General features: G+C 37.9%; 1 long non-coding RNA gene across 3 annotated transcripts in view; it reads right to left on the bottom strand.

The window, feature by feature from the left end:
- Positions 1-25,232, bottom strand: part of LOC119151750 — a 56,193-nt gene that overhangs the window by 11,927 nt on the left and 19,034 nt on the right. For all 3 annotated transcript variants that reach the window (XR_005105530.1, XR_005105532.1, XR_005105531.1), the window contains exons 2-3: positions 13,012-13,155; positions 8,171-8,416 (exon numbers count right to left, since the gene is read on the bottom strand). This is a non-coding gene — a long non-coding RNA (uncharacterized LOC119151750). The remainder of the gene's footprint in view (positions 1-8,170; positions 8,417-13,011; positions 13,156-25,232) is intronic.

The following is a 25,232-nucleotide window of genomic DNA, read 5'->3' as shown; positions in this document are numbered from 1 at the left end:
TAAAAAAAATTGTCTTTAAAACAAATATTCTCCATCAGATATCAGGTTCAGTTCTTTTTCAGGTCAAATAAGAATTGCAAAACTAACTTCTTCCCATGTTCTTTGGCTGCTGAGCTTGTCCAGCACCTTTGAATAACAAAAGCAACCAAGCTTGAACCAAATGAAATAGCAAGAAATCATGCTCTGCACTGTGGAAAAACAAAATCAGGATTTTGATTGTTTTTTTTCTTTCTTTCTTTACCTATGGTTTGCATCGGTAAATGCAAATGTTGGGAAACACTGTTTGCACAGCTCTGTCTTTAGAATTATACTTAGTGACCTATATGTCATATACAGTGATTGTGGGATCTTAATTTTTTTTTAACATAAGCCTATTGAAAGCTCAGGGTAACTTTCAGGCTATCGTATAGAAAGGCAGAATACTGATGGAATTCACACAAATCAGAAAATTCACCAGGAATCTTTCTAAGCATGGTTTCTTGAACTATTTTTTCCAGACCCAAGCATCTAACTTCAGGGTTCAGGGAAATATCCCATTCAGCTTCATAGCTTTGACCTCTCTTCTAAAGGAAAGATGGGCACCAGTGCCTCACTTACACTTAACAGCTAATACTTAAAACACACATATGGTTGGTGAGACACCAAAATAAATATATTTTTTTTCCTTTTGCTTAACTCCATACAAAGTTAGTTGTACTGCTCAGGAGACAGTATCCTGCCCCAAAAAGTTTTGTAGTCACTGGCTAAATCTCTGCCTCTCTAGTTTGATTTCACAAGATTCAGCAAGTCAAGACTATTACTCTCTAGAGTGGTTGTTGGAAGACTTGTTTGGAAGACCCCGTTGTTTGTCAGTCCCCATTTCAGTATTTTATGGCAAGTGAAAGAACTTCTACAGGAGATGCTGAGATTCCAATGAATATCCTGAAACTTGGGGTACATTGAAAGAAGAACTGGATTCACTTGGGATTGGGCACGTTTGAACTTGTGTTCCTATATGGAGAAAGAAAATTTCTATTTCAATACTAAGTTTCAGGTGGGACATCTTATTTTCTATGCTGCCTGTGAGGGAAAGATATGTTCTGAGAATGTCAAACATTGCGGAGAAGTGTGACACAATGTGTGCTCCTGCCAGAACTGTAGCAGCAAGATGACAGGTTTCAGTTTGTGTCGTGCTGTGTGGTCACTAGCAAAAAGGATGAAAATGGATGTCACAGGGACGTATAGTATCAGAGAAAAGGAAAATTGTAGCGGTACCCAATGTAACAGCTTGCCCCATTTGCAACCATAGTCCTTTGTGCCTTTCCTTTTGTTCTCTTCTTTTTCTAAGTGTATTTAAAAAGGGACGTTTGTGTGTTTTAAATGACAGACCCAATTTGTACTGCAAACTGTTGCTAGCACGGTGTTTTGTTGGTTAAAAACTGGCAAAATAGTATGTACCCAAGAGCTGTGTCAGCAACAAAACCCTAGTGCTGCTGGTTTTTAATGGGGAGGTGGGGGGCAGGGGAGGGGGGAAGGGGCAGAAGGAAAAAAACCAAACAAACAAACCACAAATTCCTATGACTTGTACTTCATTTGAAATGTGGTAACAATCCCAAGGCTGTAACCAAAGGCTGTATTTGGGAAGAAACTTGATTTATATATGCTGTACTTTCATGAGAATATTTGTGGCTATAACATACTGGCAGATACTTCAATATTACACTTGAGCCGAGTCAATGGAATGAAAATAAGCTTATTTCAAAGTGATTGTCTATAGCGGGGTCCAGTATGTATTAAATGCAAAGCTCTGGAAATTCAGTTTGGTGCTTTCCTGAGTTTCCCCACACAGAAATTGCCTCAGCTATGCTGTCTTAAAGTGCTCAGCAAAAAGGGGTGCCCCGATTCTGGTCAGCTCTGACACAGCTACTATAATAAATAAAATTAATGATAATAAAAAACCAAACAGAGTTCTGGATTCCTGAGACTGCTGGACTAGTCAGAAGTTCATACTTGTTTCCCAGTTACATCAGTGCTTCATGGGTGACTCAGCAAGATACGAATGTTGTAAGTGGAAAACAACCGTGTCCGTGATCAGTGTATGCTATGGTATTGATTTCCCAGTTTTCCTGGAAATACTCTTGCTCACAGCTGCTGTGGCATGGAGCAAATTTACTTGGCTATGTCAGGTGTGTGTGTTGTGTGTATGGGAGCAGGAACACAGTTGTGTGCATGTAACCTGATCTGAGATTTCATCTAGTTACGATTCCATTGTGCCACTTAATTGCTGCATTCTCAGGTCTTCAGTAATAAATGTGGTTTCTTAACCTACAGTCTATAAGTTGCCAGACTAAGAATTCTGTTATAATTGAAAAGCTGTTTGGAAATGCTCCAGTCTTTTTTTTTTAAAGTGAAAACTGCAGAACAGCATACTGAGAAAGCAATTTATTCATAGTCAGAGGGGCAGGTCACTGTTTCAGAGTCAGTGCGGTTTCAGTGGGTTTGGGTCTTTTTGATTAGGATTGGGGTGGGAGGGGAGTTGATCGGAGGGTTTTTTAATGAACTCCAGGTTTTGAAATATCTCATCGGAAATACTCAGCTGTTCACATAGCAGTCAATTTGAAGCATGTAAGGTACATGACAGCCTTTCATACAGAATCCACATAATCTAAACATTAAGGTAATTCGGGAAGTGTTGTGCATTGTGATCTGCTGTTTTCTGCCTCTTCTGAAAATCAACAAAACACTGAAACATAGTTTGCTTGCCCTCAGGATACGATTTCACTACTCTTGTCTAAAAACATCAATTTGGTAGTTTTAGGAAAGGCACTCTAGCACGTAAATGTGTTTTCTTTTCGGCTCTTATACTTCTAAGCAAGAATATATAAAATTAAGTACCATTATGGAAGCTGAAATTGAAAGGCGTCCCTTTATTAAACAATGAAATCCATGTAAGTACAATTTAACCTGTAAAACTGATTCCTATAGTAATTATGAGGAAAAAGAATCCCTACCTGGGGAAATTCCAAATGTTGATTTATTTAATAGGTTGTGTCAAATGCATTACAGCTACAGTATGTCTGAGGAGACATATTAAATAGAATATAACAATGTCCGTATTTCATGAGAATAGGGACAAACAGCAGTTTTGCCAAGCTTGCTTAGTGATTTGCATCCTAACAGGTAATGGTCAAATCTACGTTCCTTGATCTATCTGGATGCTGTCACTCCTTTTGCAGGTGGCTAGGAACTGGGGGTTGTTATGACACAATGTTTTGTGGCTTTTAGTCTTCTACAACAGTGTTCAGGAGTGTTTTGCAGCTGGCAAATTGAAGTCAGTGAGGTTTGAAGTAGATATTTTACAGATGGCCTTCATGTGACTGAGGAGCAGAAGACTCACCTTTTCCCATCCAGTGTCTCTGTCCTGTCGAAAGCTGTTCTGTGTATAAAACAAGTAAATCGGCTATGCTGTTGAAAGACCATGGCACAGAAGAGATGTAGGGCACAGCTGCAAAACCCAGTCCTTGCTGACACCCCACTTTAGGTACTGTCCCAGGTGCCTCCAGAGCAAGGATTGACCTTGCACACTGGCACAGGGCTGCATGCCTTGAGGAGGGGCTAGTAAGGGAGAGGTTATGAATAGAAATTGTCTTAAGAATGGGACACAGGTGAAACATGCTGACTTTCATAGCTGCTGGGCCACAGAGGGAGAAAAGCTGCAGGCTAATGATTAGTACCTTCTCTTTTAAGAAAGGTGGCCAGTTCTGTTCACCAAATCATGCAGATGAGCGAGTACCTCAGTGATGGAGATACTGGAGAAAAGGTGAACATTCCAGACAGCACGTATTTCCTGGGAAGTCAAAGGCAGCTGGAGTACTTGAACCACAAACGTATCATTGGATCATTTCTCAAGTTAGGAAGAGAAATGCCTAGGGTGGAAAATGACCAGGCACCTTGATCGTCACCAGGACTCGGGCTGTGCTGTACTGTGCCTGTCTAGTGGAAAACACAAAGTGCCACACAAGTTCAGTTCTCTCCAGGGTGGAAGCTGAGCAGGGGTGTTGAGGATCTAAATTGTGGGTTTATGTGTTTAAAGGGGTATTTAAATAGTTGGGTCCCTGTGTGAATCTACGTGATAATGAAATAGAAACTTTGTTTACATTACAGCCTTGAGACCTCAGCATTTGACATAGGATGAAAAACTAACTAGTTTTTTATTTTAAAAAAGTCAGTCATCACACATTCCTTAAGTGACGACTCTTGTATCCCTTTATAAAAAGTGAACAAAAGCTTAGTGTAACTTGCTTTTGTAAGTTATGATAATCACTATGTGATTTTTACATTCAGTTTGCCTAGTTTTACTATTTCTACAGTGAAAAGACAGATTAAGTTGGCACTAGAACTTCAAACTAGTCTCTGGAAATACAGCTGGCTCTGACTCATTTCTACAAATAAAAATGCTACAATCTAAACTCTAATGAGCTGTGAGCCCACTGCATGTAAGACAGAGGAGGCTGTACATCTTGCACTCTTTTTGTACCCGCAACCTACAGGCTGCCTATGCAGACAAACAAATTTTCTTTTCTGGCAGCAATAGAGTTAAACTGTCTAGATAAAGGGATGCAGTCATGTAAAACTGGAGACACTTTCTAGAGTAATCCTGGGTCTGCATATTTGGCAGTTCTGAGAATTCTAAATTCAGCTATAAAATAATCAGAATATTTAATACCTAGAATGATGTGAGAAGTTTGAAGGTTTAAAAAAATGTATCTTTTACAGAATTTGCTGATGAGTAATCATTAAAATGATGATTTATATTAAATTTGTGGTTGTTGTAGGCTTTTGAAACGGTAATCTAATGCCATAAATGCGGCAGCTTTTGTTATATAAGAAATGGGAATGAACTACAGGCTTTCTGTTTAGTGGGGTTTGTGACTTTTAAAGAATAAATTTTCTTAAATTTTCAAACAAAAGGAGGAATTTAGGTTTCCTATAAAGTGAAATTCATGTAGGAAAGCTGAGGTTTTGGGTGACAAAATTATTTTGGTTTAAAATGAAAATATGTCACCCTAATTTGACCCCTTATGAATTTTCTAGAAGTTTTAAAATTAGTTTTAGACATGTTATTTTGGACCAAAATCAAAATGTTCTACTCTCAACAATGTCAAACAGGATGCTTTTAATGTTTCTCCTGTGTTTCCAAAATGAAACTTCTTTGAAATAGCTTAAATAAAAAGATTCACGAAAATGTTTTCCATATGAAAAACAAAGTTGGCAAATCTTTAAGCCAGTTTCTCTAGAAATAAGGTTTTAGTCTTACACTGCTGTTCAGCATGTTTTTTAAGGTCATATCTAATCCCACAGGGAACAAAAACGTAATGTGGAGGTGGGGGATTTGGACTCAGTAAAACAGTTCTGCAGTACAACTAAAATGTATGGTGCACTTTGAGGAGTGTTTCATAATTTCTGAGTGTGCATTTTCCAGGCTTTTCATCATGTAGGCAGAAAAATAATTTTGCCTCTTTGCATATGAGCCCATCTACAGGCTAGCAAAATTTAGTTTGGTATTGATGGCAGCGTGATTTCCAGGAATGGAAGGTAAGTATCTCTAGATTTTCCACCTTGCCTACTCCACTCCTTGTAACCCACGTAACTTCACTGACCAGTGTTACTCCATGATCTCCACTGAGGCATGGAGATAAAATTCTTTGTCAATAAAGCAACAACTCTTCTTAAGAGGCACTTTTCTTATTGAGGAATTTATTATCTTGTCTAGGGCAACTATATTTAAAAAGATGCAGACTTAATACAATGTTTCTCTTAGTCCCATTAAAATATTTCTTACAAAGTCAGTAATTCTTGGAAGTTAAAAAAAAAAAACCAGCACACACACCCCCCCAAAAATCACCCCATTTACCAAAAAAAATTACATAATCTGAATGTACAGTCAAGATGGTACTTTGACTGACATCAGTGCATGCAGAGGCAATGATCTGACACTGAATCTTCACTCAGACTGAGCCACTAATTATCGCAGACAGCTCAAATACCAAGTTTGACATAAAATTTGTGCCCATGCACTTTTGAAGGAATTTAAAGCCAAGTATTTTCCTTATTAAAAAACAATTAAACTCCTGCCTGTATTTCCGCCTCATTTCCCTAGAAGCCAAAGCCTGGCTTGAACCAAACTGATTCTCAGATATATTCTTAGAAATGCAAACAGTTTGAAATAAAAATGGATCCATGTCTAAACATTTCCTAAAGGTTGTTCTGCAGATGACTGTAGTCTAGAATCCAAATCCAGTCTGATTGTTTTCAGTATTGGTGGAATTTTGAGATCAGAGTTACCATTGAAGGGTGATTAGAAATATGTTGCTTAGGCCACTGACACATAGAAGCAACTTGTGTGAGATTTTGGTCTGAATTACAGTTTCCAGGTTATCAATTCAGGTTTGGGTTTTTTTCCAGCATCTAAGACTAAATTTGTGGTTTACTCCCAGCAGTACCGAGATCAGCTCACAGACTTGCACCAAAACATCATCAAACCATAAGGTTTCTTGTGAAGAGATTTTCTTAAATCCAAATCATATGTTTTTTCAGCTGAGTTTTGCTTTCAGATTTGGATTTATTTGGAACTAAAAATAGAATGAGAAATTCAGGCAGAATAGATTTGAGAAAACTGCTCCTAGTGTGAGGATAGTAGCTCAAAAACAAAGGAAAAACTGTACAAGGGAGGAAATGCTTTATAAACACTCTAATTGTGACGTTTATCCTGTAGAAAAAGAAAAAAACACTAAATTTAGGAAGTCATATGCAGAATATGTTTCAAATTGTATTTGCTAAATTATATTACTATAATTATATATAAATATAGATTATGTTATGACTATTTGCTGTAATCTACAGAATTTTGCCACAAAGAAGGAAGCCCCAAAATCTAGCAGAATGGCATCAGTAAATAATTAAGTGCAATTTTGGTGTATTTCCAGCTGAAAATTAATTTGAGGAGTACTGAAATTAAGTAGGGGGGGGTCATGTTTCTGTGGAAGAATCAGCCCGTGAGATGGTACACTACTAAGACAAAGTGAAAGGCGTTCTTCCGTGGCTGACAGGTGACAGCACCAGAACAGTTTGCAGCTGCCAGAATAAGCCTATATCCTTGCATGTGAGGCTTGTAATATTGATCCTCACGCAGTGCTTTGTGCTGACTGCATTTTTACGTAGGAAATCACCATGGCTGCTGCAGAAGACTAATTAAGTTGTGGGTTTATTTCCTGTCTTTTTCACTGGCTCTGGTTTCTGTTTTTGTTTTTGTTTCCCCGGTATAGCTCTGCTAGCTTCATTTGACCTGTTCCTGATGTAGGAACACAAGGAAGGTTTTTATTCTGATCTAGGGATATCGATACAGTCATTGAAAACTCTATTATAGGAACACCTTAATCCTACTAAAACTTATCCTGATTTAGTCACTGTGCTGTTATGACAATCAAGTTGACAATTTAAACTTGTGGATCACTAATAATTAACAATAAAGTTATCATTAATAAAATTATTTTCTTCAAGTTGTCAAGGTCCTATCAGTCATCAACTATTAAGAACAGTTTGGGAACAGCAGAACTTGGGCCAGATTTAGACCAATTGTCATGAGCCTTTTAATTTTACTACTTTGACAAAGCTACAAAAACCAAAAGGAGCAGACTCCCTGCAGGCAGGGTGCACACAGAACCTGTCAAAGTCATCAATTGTGGATTTCCAGCACCAATCAGAAGAAACTGCATCTTTATCAGTTTATCAACCCTCAGCATTTAGTTTTACTTTAAGACTTCCCAGACTCTTGTATTTTCACTCCAAGTAGCAGCTCATATGACTGTGTATTTTAGGAGACACCTATAATCCAGCCAGGGAATCAGACACAGATGGATTGCTCCTAATCACCCTAGCTAAAACGTTCACTTGTAAGTGTGGGCAATTCACCAAAAGCTCATGCCTAGGACTGGAAGAGTTTGGCCAATCTGATGATTCAGAATTTTTAACCAGATTAGCATATGTTCCCCAATGAACCTACAGGCAAGGTGGTTCTCTAGTAAAAAAAAAAAAAAAAAAAAAAAAAAACAAACAACCAAAAAACCACCACAAAAAACCAAAAAGGCAATGATAATGATAAATAAAAGATGTGAAGATAGACTGAAATTACCTTAAGTGAGATTGGACAGAAACAGAAGTAATGTAGGATATTGAATAAATGGCAGATCAGGAGCATGGCCACACTTCATGAGGGCAGTTCTCCAACGATGTTGCATACACAACCATCTCCAGGCAAAGTGTTTCTGACTTCAGTCACCTCTTCTTCCCACGTAGTGACTCCTGCTTGGCTTTTTGTTTCTGGGTTGGTTTGTGTTTTGTTTTTTCTCCCAGTGACTAAGCATCTAATTTGAATCAACTGTGGGAGAAGACAGGATTGAAGGTAAAGTAGTGCTTTTTATTATTCAGGTTGTCATTAATTGATGTTTTCAGTTCACAACATTTAAATGAAATATTCACGCAATCGGGCCAGTTGTAATTCAATCACAAACCCATCCAACTACCCTGAGGAATCTCATCAGGGCTCCTTAGGCAGCAAGAAAGAATTTTAATTAGAAATTTGAAGTAAGCTTTCCTCCAGTTTTGCCAGGAACAAAATGGGCTGGTGCTTAGTGCCTCCATATGGGGAATTAAAGCCTTTGTAAAATTAGCATTTAAAGAAACAACTAGAACTTAAGACTGTGATAGATTAATCTATATTTGCACTTTCTGGTAAGTCCCAGTGAAGACTCTGAATGTCTAGGTAGAAAGTATACTACCACTTCTGTATTTTTAAAAGTTCTATTGTATACTAAAAATCGATGAATTATTTAGTTGCATACAAAGCTATCTTTGAAGATGCAGCTAGTAAATAGGAGGTAGAGAGAATTTTTAATTGAAAATTGCTATTTAGGCATTTTAAATGGGTCACATGGGATTCCCCTAAGAGGCATTTTGCACTGTTAGAAGAATTCCAGTAAGATGCTTGCTCCAAACCCAGGGCAAGAGGTGTAGCAATAGGGTCAGTTCCCATCATTCAGAAATCATGATTCTTAAACTGTTCTGATTTTGAGGTATATGATTCAACTGCAATAAACTGGGGGAGGATGGCAGGGGGAAGTTACTTGAAACTGTATTAAGTTGCTAGAGTAAGTAGATCAGGCTTTCTAGTCTTCAGTAACTTTGACAGCTGGAAAATTGCTGAACAAAACCAGTTCTGACACCTGTACAGCATTTGGTATCTATTGTACATGTGAGTACAGTGCAAGGGTTGTCTCTATTACAGTAGCATCTAGCACTACACTCCTAAGCCAAAGCAACACAGTCACTAGGTGGTAGATAAGGTGTGGGGTTGTGGGTTTTTTTTGGGGGTGGGGGGTTGTGGGTTTGGGGTTTTTTTTGCTTGTTTGGTGGGCTTGTGTTTAGGTTTTGGGTTTTTTTTTTTTCTGCTTGGGAATTCTAGGTTTGTTTGGTGGTGGGTTTTTTTTGGTCTTGCTTAACTGTTTAAACAGAGCTTGGAGGGAAATGGAAGTAGCCAATTCACCTTAGACTGCTTTTGCTTCCTGACCTTTATGTCAATATCTTGTTTTCTTCTGCTATCTCTTCCTTAAAAAAACTCCTTTCAAAGAATACAGAGCAGAACACAGAAATATTTCCCTCACCTCAAAATATAATGGCTTGATGTTGCCACTTGCAGAATGCAGCCCAGCTCATTTTGCCATGTTTTTCCTAGTTTTGCTGCCTTGGAAACCTCGTGCTTTGTGTCCACACCATTCGCATTTAATTAGAGTGACAAGCACAGTACATCCCATTTTGGAGGCTTCTCCAGGCTGCTTGCTCAAGGCTGTTCAGTTTGTCAGCAAGATACGGGACTTGCACCTCCCTGTTCTAATTTCCAAAGCAGGTAATTGCTCCAGATCCTCCAGAAGGGCAGGGGGGAAAGAAAAATACAGAATTGTAGGCAGGATTCTTAACTTACCTGAATTGCCAGTGGCTCCGTTGACTAGACTTACACCACCAGCTGATGACGTATGCTATTTGAATACCGTCCTAGTAAGAAATACCCTGCTGTCCTAGGCTTACCCCTAAGACAAGTGTCTTTCTGCATGCTCTGAAATTAAGTATATGAAACCAAGCTTCCACTCTGAACATTTTTCTTCCACTTAGAGTCTCTAGAGCTCAACTAGGGATGAGTCTGATTATATCCAGGGTGAGTCTGAACACACAGCTAAAACAAAAAAGGCAATTCTGTAATTTGGTTCAGCATAAGGGCTTGATCATAGGTTTCTCTGGTACAATTTTGGTGTGATTTTTCCCCCAACCTCCCTTCGCCATGGATTATAAGACTTGCTGGCACACAAACAGGAGCAAGATTTTGTGTTAAAGCACAAGTTACAGTATTTAAGGCATTCACCTTCTTTTCATGTTTAGAAAGAGGACTTTCTAGTATAGCTAGATAATTAGTTGAGCTGTGTGTTACATAAAACATGTTTTTTTCTGACTAGAAATATTTCACAAGGATTACGCAGCTTTGTTTTGCATGGAAACAATATTAGCTAGAAAACAGTTAATTTCTTGAAAGAGGAAATTAACATATTTGTATGGCAACTGCATTTTTTTACAGAATAAATTTTCCTTCAGTGCTACCTCACTGATTTTACAACCAGTTTCACATTTGATTCAAGTTCTTTGGAGCATATCTCAGTTATTTCATGGAAATGACTAAAATGTTTAGCAAGTTGTGCTTACAAATCAGCATGTTTAGTTCTCCCCCTTTCAAAAGACTTAAGATCATGTTTAAACTGATCAAGTATAAGTTCTTTATATCACTCTGAACTAGAGCAGGTGTCCCAGTTCAGTATGCAGAGCAGAAGATCAGGTTGTAATCACTATTATACTCCAAAGGTTGGTTTAAATTAACATGAGCAAAGTGGTTTTAATGAAAAGTGGAAAGTTTAGTTAAACAAAAGCTCTTAATCTAAAAAGAGTTCAGACATTGTAATCCTAAGGGAGTTTGCCTTAAAAATTATTAAGGAGCTAATGAAGAGAAGAACAAAAGGTTGAGGGTTTAAGAAAATCTTCCACTGAAATTTAGCACTCAGTAGAAGAAAAGAAGTGACCGTCATGGAACTGGAAGTTCTGTACCTGTTCTCCCTTGGCCAAGGACCTTTCTTGCTGTTTTGTCTACCAAGCATCTCTGTGTGTTTCCTGCAAGGCCTCTCTAGACTTCATAGAATGGGAATTTAATTATCACAGTTTGCCATCGTAACAGTAGTCCCTGACGATTATGCTGGTGATTTCAAGAATAAAATAATCCTTACAAAGGATCTATGACTGAGGGAATTAGATATGAGTTGTCATTGTTTTAGCTAAGTATTTAACTAAAACTAGTGGTTTAATATTACTTTTCCCCCTTAACCATAGCATTGTATTGTATTACCATTCCATACTATAGATAAAAAGGTTAAAAACACTAACTTCCATGGGTATTGGATCAATTTGCTCTCCAATCCTCAGCTGTCAATGGCTTTTCATTCCTACAAAAGGGATAGATTCAATTTTTAGTCTGTATATGAAGCTACAGGGCATAACTATGAAAAAGGTAAACATATCGCCACATTTGGATCAGTGCTTATCTTCAGATAATATGATGGGACAAATACTTTCTTTATATGCAGAGAAAATGCCATTTAAAATCTCTATCAACATACTAATTCTGGACTGGACAGCAGCTGCAGTAGCAAAACCACTTTTTAGGCTGAATAGGAAACTTTTGTCTGCTTAAGAAACCTTAACCAAGGAGTAAGTTGTCAGTTCATACTTTCCTCAATATATGTAAAGTAATAATAGCAATATACCTAGAGATTATCATAAAAAGTTTTCTTTGACAGCTGGGAGCAGCTGCACTACAAGCAAGGTGCAGAAGCAAGGCTGTCTAGCTAGACCAATGCACACTATGTGTTCCCTGGGGAAACTAATCTCTTCTGCTAGTTTCCATTGCTCAGGTTACCCAGCATGTCTCAAGCCACATCTAATTACCATTTCTACCTCTCACTCAGTCCGAAGAGGCACTATTACATCAGACAAAACATGCATCCTATTTCTGTTTTCGGTGTGTATTACTTCTTCCCTTCCCCTTCCATCTAATCTTTTACCAAATCTGTTCCTTCAGCTGTACCTCACTTGACTCACAGTTTTGCACGTGAATGCACATTTCCATTTCACTGAAGTGACTTCTGGTGCTTCCTAGTGCTTTCTTAAAACTCATAGGATACTCTTACTATTTAAATCATCTTGCACAACTTCATCTTTTTAATCTAGATGTGGTGTCTATGCCATATCCTGTAGCCTCGCTTGAATTCATGAAAACAGGCAGATACCTCCAGGGCTAAGATACTTGTTTCAGGAAGGTTATTGATTAATTCTGTATAGTCTTAGAATACACACTGTACTTTTGCTAAGTGGCATACCTAGACCACACTCCAAGAATGCTAGATGGTTACCTGTATTAAGTTGGTATCAAAGACTAGCACTGTTAAATATAGAAATATACCAACAACAACACCCCAAAAATAATGAACAAAACGTAGATATTGTTACTGATTTCTGGCAAATTCTTACTACGGTCTGATTAGTACACAGTGTTCCTGGAGTGTTGGAATGTTTTGATCCAAGGAAAGTGAAGACTGTGTGCCAGTTTCTTATGTATAACAGCTTTAGTCCAGTAGGTATTCACAGCTTTTTTTTTTTTTAAATCCTAACAAGTTCCTGTACTCTTTGATAGGCGTAAAGAGTGATGTCTAAGTTTTCATTCTGTGGATTGCACTTCGGTTCTTTCCATCCTGTTTGGATGCGGTCTTTCTTTAAAATACTCAGAGACAGTCAATCTATCTTGCCAGGCATGGAAGAGTGTGAAATGTTCACTGACTTATGAAATTTTAGAAAATAATATAAACATGCATATTTTTTGCTTACCTTAATAGTTCAAGGAGCACCTTGAAGTGATCTAGTTGATAAGAATGAAACTGATGATGGATACTTGATCTCCAGAGATGGTTGCTCTTTAAACCACAGCTGATTTTCAACAACGATGGTATGAGCTGATGTCTTGAATAACCCCTTGAAAGGAAAGGAAATCATACAGACAGGGAAGGGTAAGTAGACTTTTCCTAGATGGATACATATCCCCATCCAGGCCCAAAGTGGTGAAATATAGCATGAGCACAAAAGATAATAAAGACAAGAATGGGGAGGCCTATGCTATTTCTGGCATGGATAAAGATAATTATCTTTAAGAGGGGGATAGAGATACAAGAGTACATATCTGCCTTCTAAACTCTGAAGAACAATCCATTCTTTCCTCAAGGCAAAGGGCTGCTCTTTCTGCTGTCGTAAGTTAATTTTTTAAAAAACAAAACAGAGAGAACTAAGGCAAGGTAAGGAGTCCTGTGCTTAGTGGGTGCCACAGGACTACACTGTCCTTTTCCCTACACACATGCATTCTTGGTGCCATTCCCCTTGTGCACCATGAGCTCTCTGTGGCTGTAGAGGAGTGAGTTCCTAAAAACTTTTTACTGGGGTTGGGTTTATTAATTTTTGTCATACAGACTACTCAGTTCCTATTGATAAATAGTATTTGCAATATTATATAGCAAAATGTTATATTAAAAATATAGCAATATTGATAAATAGTTCATAATGATAAATAGTATTGGTTTTGTTCTTGAATTCTGAATAGAATATACAGACACATAGATTTTGCGATTCAAACACCCAAGTAAAGACCTAGTCTTGGCCCTCTACACTCTGGTGGCCTAAACATTTTAATTACAAGTGACAAAAGACATGGCCAGCAGAAAATGTTTATGGACTACAAGACAGTACAATATCTAAAGCAAATACAGTGTATTAGCGGTTTGTTCCCCTAAACCCAGGCATGAATAGGACGTGAAAAGTTACAACATTTTTTTTTCCTGCTAGCGTACTTTCTTCTCTGTCCTGTAAAACTGTAGGTAGGCCTGTTTGATTATAGTTTGACAAGAATTAACTATCTTGATTTTTTTAAGTTTGTGGCTACCAGGTACGTAAAAGTAGGTCATTTCTAGGAATCCAGTTATTCTAATTGCCGACATTATCTTATTAACTGATACTTTGGTTTATTTAAACATTACTTCCAGGCTATTTCAGCTGGAAGTAAAGTCTACATATTTTTGTGTTTCCAGTTACTGACTGTCAGTGTTGTTGATCACCAGGTAAGGTAAGGGCATTCATGAGTAGGTCCACAAATCACTTTGTCCTGTGCCGGTCAATAAACACAGTGGTGTGCAGGGAAAGCTGGGAAAGGTAGTGCTGAAACAGAAATCTCTTCAAGAAAAAAAATATAGAGAGGTATTGTGATATAGAAAAGCTACAGAAACATGTATGATATAGAAACCTTACTTTGGATGAGAATACACAAGCATTTTCAGTGTACTATCAGAGGCTAACCCAACTCCTTTCTTTAGGTCCTGTCTCAATTGATCAGCTGTCCTTAAAACAGAATAAACTTCGGTTTTGCTTCCATTAGCATGTGTCACTGAAATAAGCCAGTCTTGAACCAAACAGTTTCTTCAGCACAAATTTGAAGATAGTGTTCTAAGTCCTTATTGATGTTTATGTATTAAAAACAAAACAGCCACAACATCAAGATTTAGGGAAATTCATTCCTTTTCTATCTGAAACTGTTCAAACTACTTTTTTTCCAAAAGCTTGATTGCAAAATTGATAAAAGTAAATTTGCTAGGCATTTGATGATACTGTTTGGGTCTTCCACCATATTAAGAAGATGTGTCTGCTGCCATAGTTTCCTGTACTAGAAAGAGTCAATTACAGAAGGAAATTAGAAGCTAACATAAAGGTCAGACAGTAGGTGAACAAGGGAAGGGAAGTTCTGAAATTACAGAGCTACTGCAATTAAGATCTGATAGCTCTTCTTCTATGGGTCACAGATCTGTGGCAATTTTGATAAATGTTTAAACTTTGCTACCCTTGATAGATCTGTTATAAATGGCAGAGAAAAAAGTTCTTTTTACAAAATTACTTACAAGAAAGTTCCTTCAGCTTCCTTAACCTCATTGAATCTGGCTAATTCAACTGCCACTCTCAGCCTCAAAGTTCTTAATCTAGAAGCACTTCTAATATTTGCCAAACTACTAGTTGAATCTATTTATATACTGTCACATTTGACAGAAGATTCAAAGTTTCAGATTTCAACATGACTAACTCTTGATTTAGGATGCAAAATCATGAAAGAATACATCATTATATTTCATCTAGAACAGATTTAATGAAAATTGAACCCTATTAAAATTCTAGGCATACTTCATATTCAAAACCCCCATATCTCAATACTGTGCTGTATAAAACACTACCTGTGTTCAAAAGAAAACTGGTTTTGCTCTATTTGTAAGCAGGTAAAGTGAATCAAAAAGTGAGTACCGCTGTGATGCTAAACAAGGTATGAGAATAACAGCACTCTTAGCAATAAAAAGGAGTTAAAAATAATAGCATTTTACATTCTTAGGTTGGTCTTAATAACCCTGTGCATGGTCTTAATTTGCATTCATATTACTACTGAAAGGAACTGGTTGCTGGATCATATAAGGAATTATGTTTTTCCATTACTACAAAGCTCCCAACTGAAACAGAACTCTGGAGTTCTTTCTGAATGACAAAAAGGAGCAACTGTAAATACAGTTACGAAAATTCTTTCTTTTCCTTGTAGATTAACAGAATAATTTGTGCATTTTTATAATACCTGTACTTATTTTTCAGGATTGGTGTGTGGAAGATCAACTCCTTAAAGCATTAGACAAAACTACAACACAGCAAAATCTAGGTCTGGATTACATATTGATTTCCCAATAAAAAGGTAAAAAAGGAAAGCCTGTCAAGCCCAGATAAAGCATGGAGTGTATTGCAAGATGAACAACTAAGGAAAAGATCCTGACTAAAGTGACAGAGAAGGCACACAGAGTGGTTGCATAGTAGATTTGGAGTCTACAGAGGAGCTCTGGTTTTTTTAAGCATCAGAAAGCAGTCAGAGGAAAAACGTCACAAAAAGATACCTAAAAGCCTTTAGGAAACACCAAGGATGAAAGGTAATGGCTGCTTCAAATAAATAGTTAGGATTCCTGAACATGGAAACAAGGAACAACCACTCCATTCCCCAGGAAAACATCACTGAACAGGAGAAACTGGCTCCGTAAGACCATAGACTTGGAGGAGGAAAACAACTGAGAAGCCTTACTGTCTCCAAGAAAAACTGTTTTAGGCAAATAAGAATTTGGGACAAGAGCAGAGCCAATCATCTGACTGTACAAGTCAAGTCCGTTTTCTATACATCTCTTGTAGCTGACACCAGATCAAAATTCAAGAAGCATGACTGACTCAGTAAGTAACGTACAGCTTTAGGAATATCACCACCATTCTTAACCTACATTTTCCACACAGTTCACTGATACATTTAAGCACATACTGTAATAAGAAATAGTAAAGAATTAATCCTATGGCATTATAAGACTATCACCCCAAGCGATTACTGGTAAAAGTAAATCTGGATTATTTTTTATTATAAAAAAATATTTAATATTTGAGTTGGTCATTATTTCCTTCCCCTTTTTAGCATGGCTTCACATGTTATGACACAAGGATATAAGCAGAATGCTTAATTTGTACTCATATACAATATATCATTTTTTCTTACATCTGTATTTGTCTTATACTCAGATGTATAGAGAGCAATACATAAGAAAAATCTTTCCTTTGAACTTGTGAGCCTTAAGATCCACAATTAATGCATAACACAATCTCTCTTAAAATTTAGTCATTATTTTAAATTATTATTTATTCATTATTACTTATTTTACTTAAAAGCACACTGTGTGTTTTACTTAAACCAAAACCCATTCATTTGAGGAAGATGCATCTATGCACAGCAACTCTCAAACGAGATTTGTCTGTATTGTGGTGTTAATCACTGCTCATGCCTTCACAGTTAGATTCTGTGACTAAATGGGACTGGAATAATGTCAATGCCTTACCATTTGGATACTGTATGTACCTTCCCTTTTTTTTTTTTTTTCATGTTCTGATAACCTCTCCCCTGACACTGTCTTTTGACTTGCCCCCCCTCTGTACCCATGCTGAGATGCTCACAGGGGAACACCATGCAACATTTCACACAGAACCTAATGGACTTGTCACCATCTACCAGAACAATCTAGATGCACTGACTTTTTCAAAGAGCCTTGAGATGATCACTTAAATCCTGGAATCTGTTTCAAATCTATATGATCCTCCATTGAAGAGTGGTTGAGAGTTTTTTTTTTTGTCTAATTGCTTATAAAGAGCATTATCCTTTGAAGGACAGCCTCCGAGACGAATAATTCATTTCCTGAAGCAAAGCCTAAGAACTGCATTTTCCTCATACCTTCCATAGTGTTCTGGATGAACACTAGAAGTCACCAGAAGGCAGAGAAGGCTCATCTTCAGAAGCAGTGGCTATCTTAAATGCCAACACATAGAAGAGCTAAAAAGCACTTTACAGCTCATTCAGAAGTTCAACTGTCAAGTCTGTGGAGACTCTTCCTGCTTATTCTAACTTTGGTGTTTTTCTTCTCAGACAGGTAGCACACAGAGCATCTAAAAGCCTTCTCTCCCTCCACCATCAGTCTAGCACATCTCTCCCTAGAGCCCTTTCTCCGCAGGAAGATGGCAACAGCTTGCTAAAGCCCTCAGATCACATTGGGAGGGTGGGCTGGGGGGCAGATTAAATATACCTGGTGCATGATAAAGCCAAGGGCTTTAAAGGAGGGCACCTTACGTCAGTGGAGCCTGTGGAGTGTCCCAGTAAGAATTCAAATAGGGGAGTAACACAAGAAACAAACCTTTTCATTTCACTGAGACTTACAGATATTAACAGCTGCAAATAGCTCAGAGCAGGAAGCACAGCAGAGGTGGTATTTGCTGTAAAAGTTAAATTGAGCTCTAGGAGACAAATGAGAATTAGTCCAAAAGGCATTCTTGACCCACAACATTAGCTAAAAACAAAAAACCAGGGCAGAATAATTCCTCAAAGGACTGCTCCCTCTGACACGCACACACACAAGTACACCTGCAGAGAGAACTGAATTACGCAATGAAAAAATAGATGGAAGTTTCAGAACCAGATTAGCAGGGTCATATCCCACACTCCTGCTGTAGACAGATGGATGTACTCATTGTAATGGGAATTTGGATGCATGAGAGAAAGTGTTACACAGGCGCAACTGAAATTACATCCATTAAATAGGTCAGAATTCTAATGTGGGTCATTCAGATCTTTTCCTTCGGTGTTGGGGTAAGACAGCTTAATTCCTGCACAGAGTCCTAATCCTTCATTTTACAACTTACCTTGGCCATGGCACCTCAGCCACCAAGCTTGACAACAAAAAAATTAAACATAGCATCATTTCTATACCAGAAGATTACAGTAATTCACTAGATAACAAGTATTTTCTGCAGTTCCCTAGCATCTACTTGAAAATCATTCAACCTATGATTAAATACAAAGATCCTCATTTTAGATAGACCATTCTCCAAAAGTTAATTCTGAAAATAAGTTCTTAAGTAACATGCAGTCAGAGGAAATAAGCATTTAAATAAAAAGTGCCTTGCCTGCTACTGGGTTAGCATTCCGAGCCACACACTGATCATACATAGCCCTGAGCAGTGGACTTTTCCTGTCGCTCCCACATCCCCCTCACTTGCATTTAACTTTGAGGTGTGACAATCTTATTTCAAACCCTAAAGCACTGATCCTCTGCAGTCAGAAATGGTTAAACAGTGTGGATTCCTCTGCTGGCCCAGGACCGGGGAGTCACTTCTTATCCCAGCAGACTACAGACTAGCACATTTTTTCAGCTCTGTAATTTCAATTAAGATTTATAGATATTAGTGACAATAGGAATAGGATGGAGAGGGGGGAAGTACTCAAACTACTGTGGGAGCCCCTTAATGAAGCTCCAAATATACCCAGGCTCACATAAAAGCATTTAATTTACTGAGTAAATGAATCCTCGCATGTGGTTCTAAATACTAATTCAAGAAAAGCTGCTCTAGGGTCCGGAGTGGCGACGCTGGAAGTGCTTTATTCTCTCCATGTTCTGCAGAGGTGGGAAGCCTGCTGAGGTCTGTCTGCCCAAAGCACTTAGCTTTACCGGGAATCAAGCTTCTTTGTTCTCCAATATATTGGCTGTTCTCCAATCTCAGATGGGAGCAGTACATATTTTTCTCAAAATCTTGAAATGTTAATCGATAGAAAACATAGGCTTGATCATGACTATGGTGCAGTAGCAATAAAATTTTCCATGAGTAATACAAGAGAAGAATTCTGTTTCTACATTGAATGAACAAAGTTAAAAAAGAAAAAGCAATGTGAAGCAACAATATTTTGTGCTCTGGTTAAAAGTAAGATCATTGTACATCCAAGTGTTCATAATAGGGGGAAGTGGCAGGACAGACAGGTGCAGATGAGACAACCATAATAATTTATGAATACTACAATTCCAAATAAAGGAAACAATAAAAAAGAATAAATTGGCATCAGTGGATCAGGAGCCAGGAAACATAACATACAACCACAGTTTTATGAATACTGGCAAAACCCCATAAGTTGTACATTTCTAACTATTCATGGATGAGACAAATCTGTGATGTGGTCTACCCGCACTAAATGTTACGAAGCCCATTCTGCATTTAAAAAAACCCAAAACCAAAACATCCAGCTGAACAGAAGGAGCATAATGAGACTGATAAATGTTCTTGGGATTAACATCCAGTGTGTCATGAAAAGCATGTAAGCAGGCCAGTGCACTGTGGTCAATGAGTAAGCTTTACAAAAAGAAAAGGGAGGAAAAATCCTGTGGATGAAAGTGCAAGAAATGTGAACACTACTACAGCAACCACATTCTGCAGTAGAAGGGGAATGAAACAGGGAGGGTGTTACAGGTCTAACTGTGCCTTGTACACTTTCAGTCTGTCTCAAGCATGTCTCAGGTAACAGCCACAGCTTCTGCATCTCCCTTGCTTGACAACAACATGGTCCTGCTACATTTGTCAACCATGTTAAGACCTGGCCAGGGCGGTAATAATGCACCACTTTTTAGACCACTTTCTATGGGGACCCATAACGTTAACTAGGCCAAAATTCTGCCTTCATTTAAAGACAGTTTATTCAATGATCAAAAGGATCCTTAAATTCGGGATACTAGCTTAACACAAAAGACATTTAAACAAAATTTCTCACAAAAGCTCAGTCTCTAATGAATAATTTGGGTAAGATCAGCTGACTCCCATCTTTGGGCTGAGTCCATCAGACAGGCACTTACTGTTCTGTATTTCTTTCTCAGCTTCAATTTGCTCACAACTTGTTTGCTCACCTTCTTGCTTCAGTCAGGATTTTCAGTCACTAGGATCCTGCCAACCTGAGGTTTGGCACAGAAACAATGCAGAGAAAGGCTGTTCCTAATCAATACTTCTCCTGTTGTTTTCTAGGGCCTTGTTATGCATTTCCTTGTGATTTCCTACCTTAACTCCTGCCAGCCCAGCAGATAACCCAAAGGGAATGAGATACACAAACATGGTTCTTTTTAAGTGCACGAAACTCACTTTTTCCCTGTAGAGGTCAAGAGGTACAGACAGTTACATACAGGCAGTAGGGCAGAGCGTAGGTTTCTGCATACTAAGAGGAAAACGTGCATTTAAACTAGCTACTGTTAAACATATAAATTCTCTTCCCGATGATGTTGTTAAAACAGATCTACCAAGTTGCGTTTGGTTGGGGAGTGAGATGTTACTTTGTCAAGTTTAACAAAACTCAGCGTTTTCTCAGCTGGGGGCCTTAAAAGGAAACACTAAATGGATTTTGGCATGTAGAGTTTTATGAACAGTGGCTCTCCTTTGCAGTCCTGTTTAGCAGACAGCAGTTGTTATGAATGCCACTGGGATTATAGTGACTTCCAGAGGTGTTTCACTAGAAACTGCATCAGGTACCTGAATGACTGTAGCAGAGCATTTGCAGGAAAACTTCCATTACTGAAGGAACCACACACACACACACACACACAAATTCTCCACAAAAAAATGTAGAAAGAAATATCAGAATCTAGAAACGTTTCCAAGCAAATAAATACCAGAGAAAATACCATTCACTGTGGCATTTGCTGACATCCAAACCCCTGCAAGTTACACGGGCAAAACCAAAGTCACCCCCACTCCCTTAGCAAGTCATGGTCAGCTGTTAGCCCTCTTCAGACACTGCATCTGTAAACAGACACAGCATTCGATATTCAAAGGAAGAGCAAATAACCTGTGCAATTTTTTCATTCATTCCTTGGTGAAAAAAATAGCTTTTGGAGACAACTGACAAATTATAGCATTACAGCAGGAATAAGCAAGACTACAAAAAGGCTTCTGAAGAAATGAAACGGCAGCACAAATAGTTCAGTACTGAAATCTGAATGGCATAATCCAGATAAAATGCCAGTCTTTAAAACAGGATGTATCATAGACAAAAGTGGAATAGTGCAATCAGAGCAGCTGCTAGTATCTACATCACACTAAGTACAGAATTAAAATTACTAATCTCAGTGAAAATCTGTGCAAACTGGAAAAAGACCCGGTAGTAGTACCATTTAGGATAAACATTTAATCAGGAACTTATAGCTGAATAATTAAAAAAAAAAAGCAAACCATTGAGAATAACACAAACTCCCCACTCTGTTTAGAGGTTCTAAAGAACATGATATGGATGCTATTATATGGAGTACTGTGAAGCAGGGACCAGTACTGATCAAGCAAACACATGTTACTGACTAGTTGTTATTTGCTGTACCCAATTCAAGCTTTTGGTTTATCTAGTTCAGCATTCTATAGCTGAAAGACAGCAACACCGAACGCTTAAGGAAGATTAAAAAAAATAAATAATAATCTTAGTAACCAGATAGAAGATTATCTGTCACTGATGCAAGTCTCAGCCTACTCCCCAATATTTAAGAACAGGTTTAGACTAGCTACCAGTTACAGCGTCTCATCGGTTAACAATTAGTAATGAGAGCAGTGGAAACTTAAGCATGAATCAAAGCCTACTGCCTTCTCCCTACTTCTCCCAAATACACCCTTTTTAATGACAACACATTATAGATACAGCAATAAAATGCCCAGCTCAATAAACTAAAAGGTGGGGTTTTTTTCCTGAACTGATAATTTTAGTCTCCTGTAAGAAATACTAATAGTAGGTCATAGATGAGAGTACCATCAAGGAAATGCAAAGCTCTAAAGAAAATGATTTATAGCACTTTATTATTACAGTTGTCTAAGCACTAGTTCTGCAAGAAACTGAAAATGTCATCAGTATCTTCCACATGAATTGCATATGGGCCATACCTGCAAACACTTCTCCATTTTAATCACAATCTACACACAACAAACTGTAGTTTCTCTCTTCTTAACCGTAAAAATGCCCTGAGTAGCATCACAGCCTAGACATCATACTGGCTACTTCATTAACTCTTACAAGCACATTACAATAGAATATGTATATATGATTCACACCACACAAGGATAGGCAGCAGAGCATCAGTTAAGGTTATTTATGGAATCTGTTCCTTCTAGTCTTGCTTGATTCAATTTTAATTCAAATTAGATCTAAACATCAAACATCCACCTTTCGTAAGACTATTTTTAGATTTTAACTGAACAGACAATGACAACCTTAAATGAAACTTAACATTTTCTAATTTTTTCATGCATCCATGGTAAAGCAACTTTAATGGGGAAGCGAGGGGCTTTTTTTTTTTTTTTTTTTTGAGGTTTGTTTGTGGGCTTGGGTGAGGTTTGTTTATTTGTGAGCTTGGGTTTTTTTTAGGATTAAAGTGGCTGTGAAAATGTAAGACATGTACTTCAATATTGGTTAGACTTTAATTTTGAGGATAAACTTCTATCAAGATATCCTTGATATCTGTCCTTTCTTATTGTTCTCTATCAAAATGACAGAAGCCTAACTTTTGTAAATAGGTAGAAGTGATGGATATTCCTTCCTGTGAACTGTCGGAGAATTTTGCTGTAATACAGAATATGAACTTTTCTTGCTTTCCTCAACAGCTTAAGAGAGAAACTGCAATTCACCAAGGAGTTGGAACAATATTAGCTGATCAACAGACTTCTATCTGATGCTGTGAAATCGCAAAACCTCTTTTCAAAGGCTTGAATCAGCAAAGTGGGGAAAGAAGAATAAAAAAGCATGAAGACAGAGACAGTAATTACGAAAAAGAGAGTAATTAAAATAGATCTGAGACTGCTTGAAGCAAGCACGATACATTGGTCAGAACAGGTCCATCAGGGCAGATTCATTCTAATAAGGGTTAACAAATGAGGGAAGAGGAGAGAGGGAGCTTGGGAGGAAAGCTCAGCACTGACATGAAAAATCTGCTATGGGAGAGAAGGGAATTGAAGGATTAAGTGTACAGTGAAACTTTGATTTATGAGCATGAAGACAATTGTGAGTAAGTTCCAGCATCTTCTCTAACTATAACCAAGTCCTTGGTCCTAAAGAAGCACAACACATCCTAGGACCATTTAGTAACTGGCACTCACCTGACTCATAACAGAGAAAGACAAAATTATTAAATAAAACATGTACCACCCCCAAGTTATTTTAGGTGCTAGATTCTTCCACAGAGTGGGCAGCCAGGCTCTGTTCTGTTACACTGACCATCCACCACCTCTAAGTATTCATATAGTTTTGTACGTAGCACCAATTCACCCTGGTGATCCATGTCAGGCTTTCCAAATATGTCATTTAGCTGTACAAGTTCTTGCCTCATAAGGGAGGGAAGATTAAAATGTAATAGTGAAAAATGAATGAATAAATAAATAAAGTTCATGGGAAGTTAAAAGTTCCACATGATTTCTGAAAAGCACTTTTGCTGAAAGATTTCTCTTCCCTGTCTGCGTATTGCCCCTACGCTGCTCTCAAAACAGATTTTACTGGCAGCGTGCAGATATGCATACTGAGTGTATGCAGCCAGCACATACCAAGATAGTGCCTTTTTTAGGCCTTGGATGTTAGAGATGCTATAGGAAGGTAAAAATAGAAATTGCAGAAGTTTTAGTTCAAATACTACCCGTGCCACAGACAATGCACTACAACAGCTGTCTTGTACTGTTTATGCCTCACTTTCCTCATCAAGAAATTAAAACCAAAACCCAATAACCTTTTATCAACCTTGCAAAACAAGAAATAAATCCACTAATATTTCCAAGGTGAACAGATTCTATGAGGACATAGGCTTAGCTTCAGATGCATTTTCTTTATGTAGTGACTATTAGGCTTATTGATTTTAGTGCAGTGACTTTAGCCTCATTCATTTTAGGCTACCACTGGCTTTTTATTGTGATACCAATGCAGAGCCAATACAGCTAAGTGAGCTCTTTTTTGACCCTGAATCGATAGAGCTGGTTGCTTTCAGGCAATGGAGTGACATTGGCGCTGCTTTTACTAGGAAAAAAAAAAGAGTCTTTGCAGAAGTTTTATTTAGTTCCTTCTAAATCTCTAGTGCATTGATGGCAATACATATATATATATATAAAATACAGAAGAACTATGAAAATTTGACACTGGACAATCTACGCATTTCTCTCAGCTAGCTAAATACACCTGAATTGCTAATCACTTTGTCTGCTTTTAAGATTTGAACACAAACGCGTTAGATGAAACTAGGAAAAAACCATATCTGTTCAACAAATGCAGATACAGCTTTAGAAGGTCTAAATCTAGGGCAGTATGCCTTTGTAACAGGTGAAAGCCAGAGAAAAAGTTCAGCTTGAACATTCAAAGAAACAGCAGGACAAGGAACCTTCTTTTACTTCTAAACTGAACACCCGTTGTGGGTTTTTTTTGAGAAATAATAGACACAGAAGCTTTAAAGCCCTTCTAGTTTCTTTTCAGAGCACAGCCAAACTTCAATTCTCATCCAGAGAACCTATACACAAAAAATACATATTGGGTTGGGGTGGCAAACCATCCTGCTTTGCTACTATGTGATTCTTCTGTGACTGTCACAGTGGGCCTCTTGCCAGCACAGTTCTGCTTTTGCTGAGGGATGTTTAAGGCAGCC

Source organism: Falco rusticolus, chromosome 7, assembly GCF_015220075.1.
Source record: "Falco rusticolus isolate bFalRus1 chromosome 7, bFalRus1.pri, whole genome shotgun sequence".
Taxonomy (NCBI): Eukaryota; Metazoa; Chordata; class Aves; order Falconiformes; family Falconidae; genus Falco; species Falco rusticolus.
The sequence above is the reverse complement of the archived record's forward strand: the minus strand, read 5'-3'. Positions and strand labels throughout refer to the sequence as shown.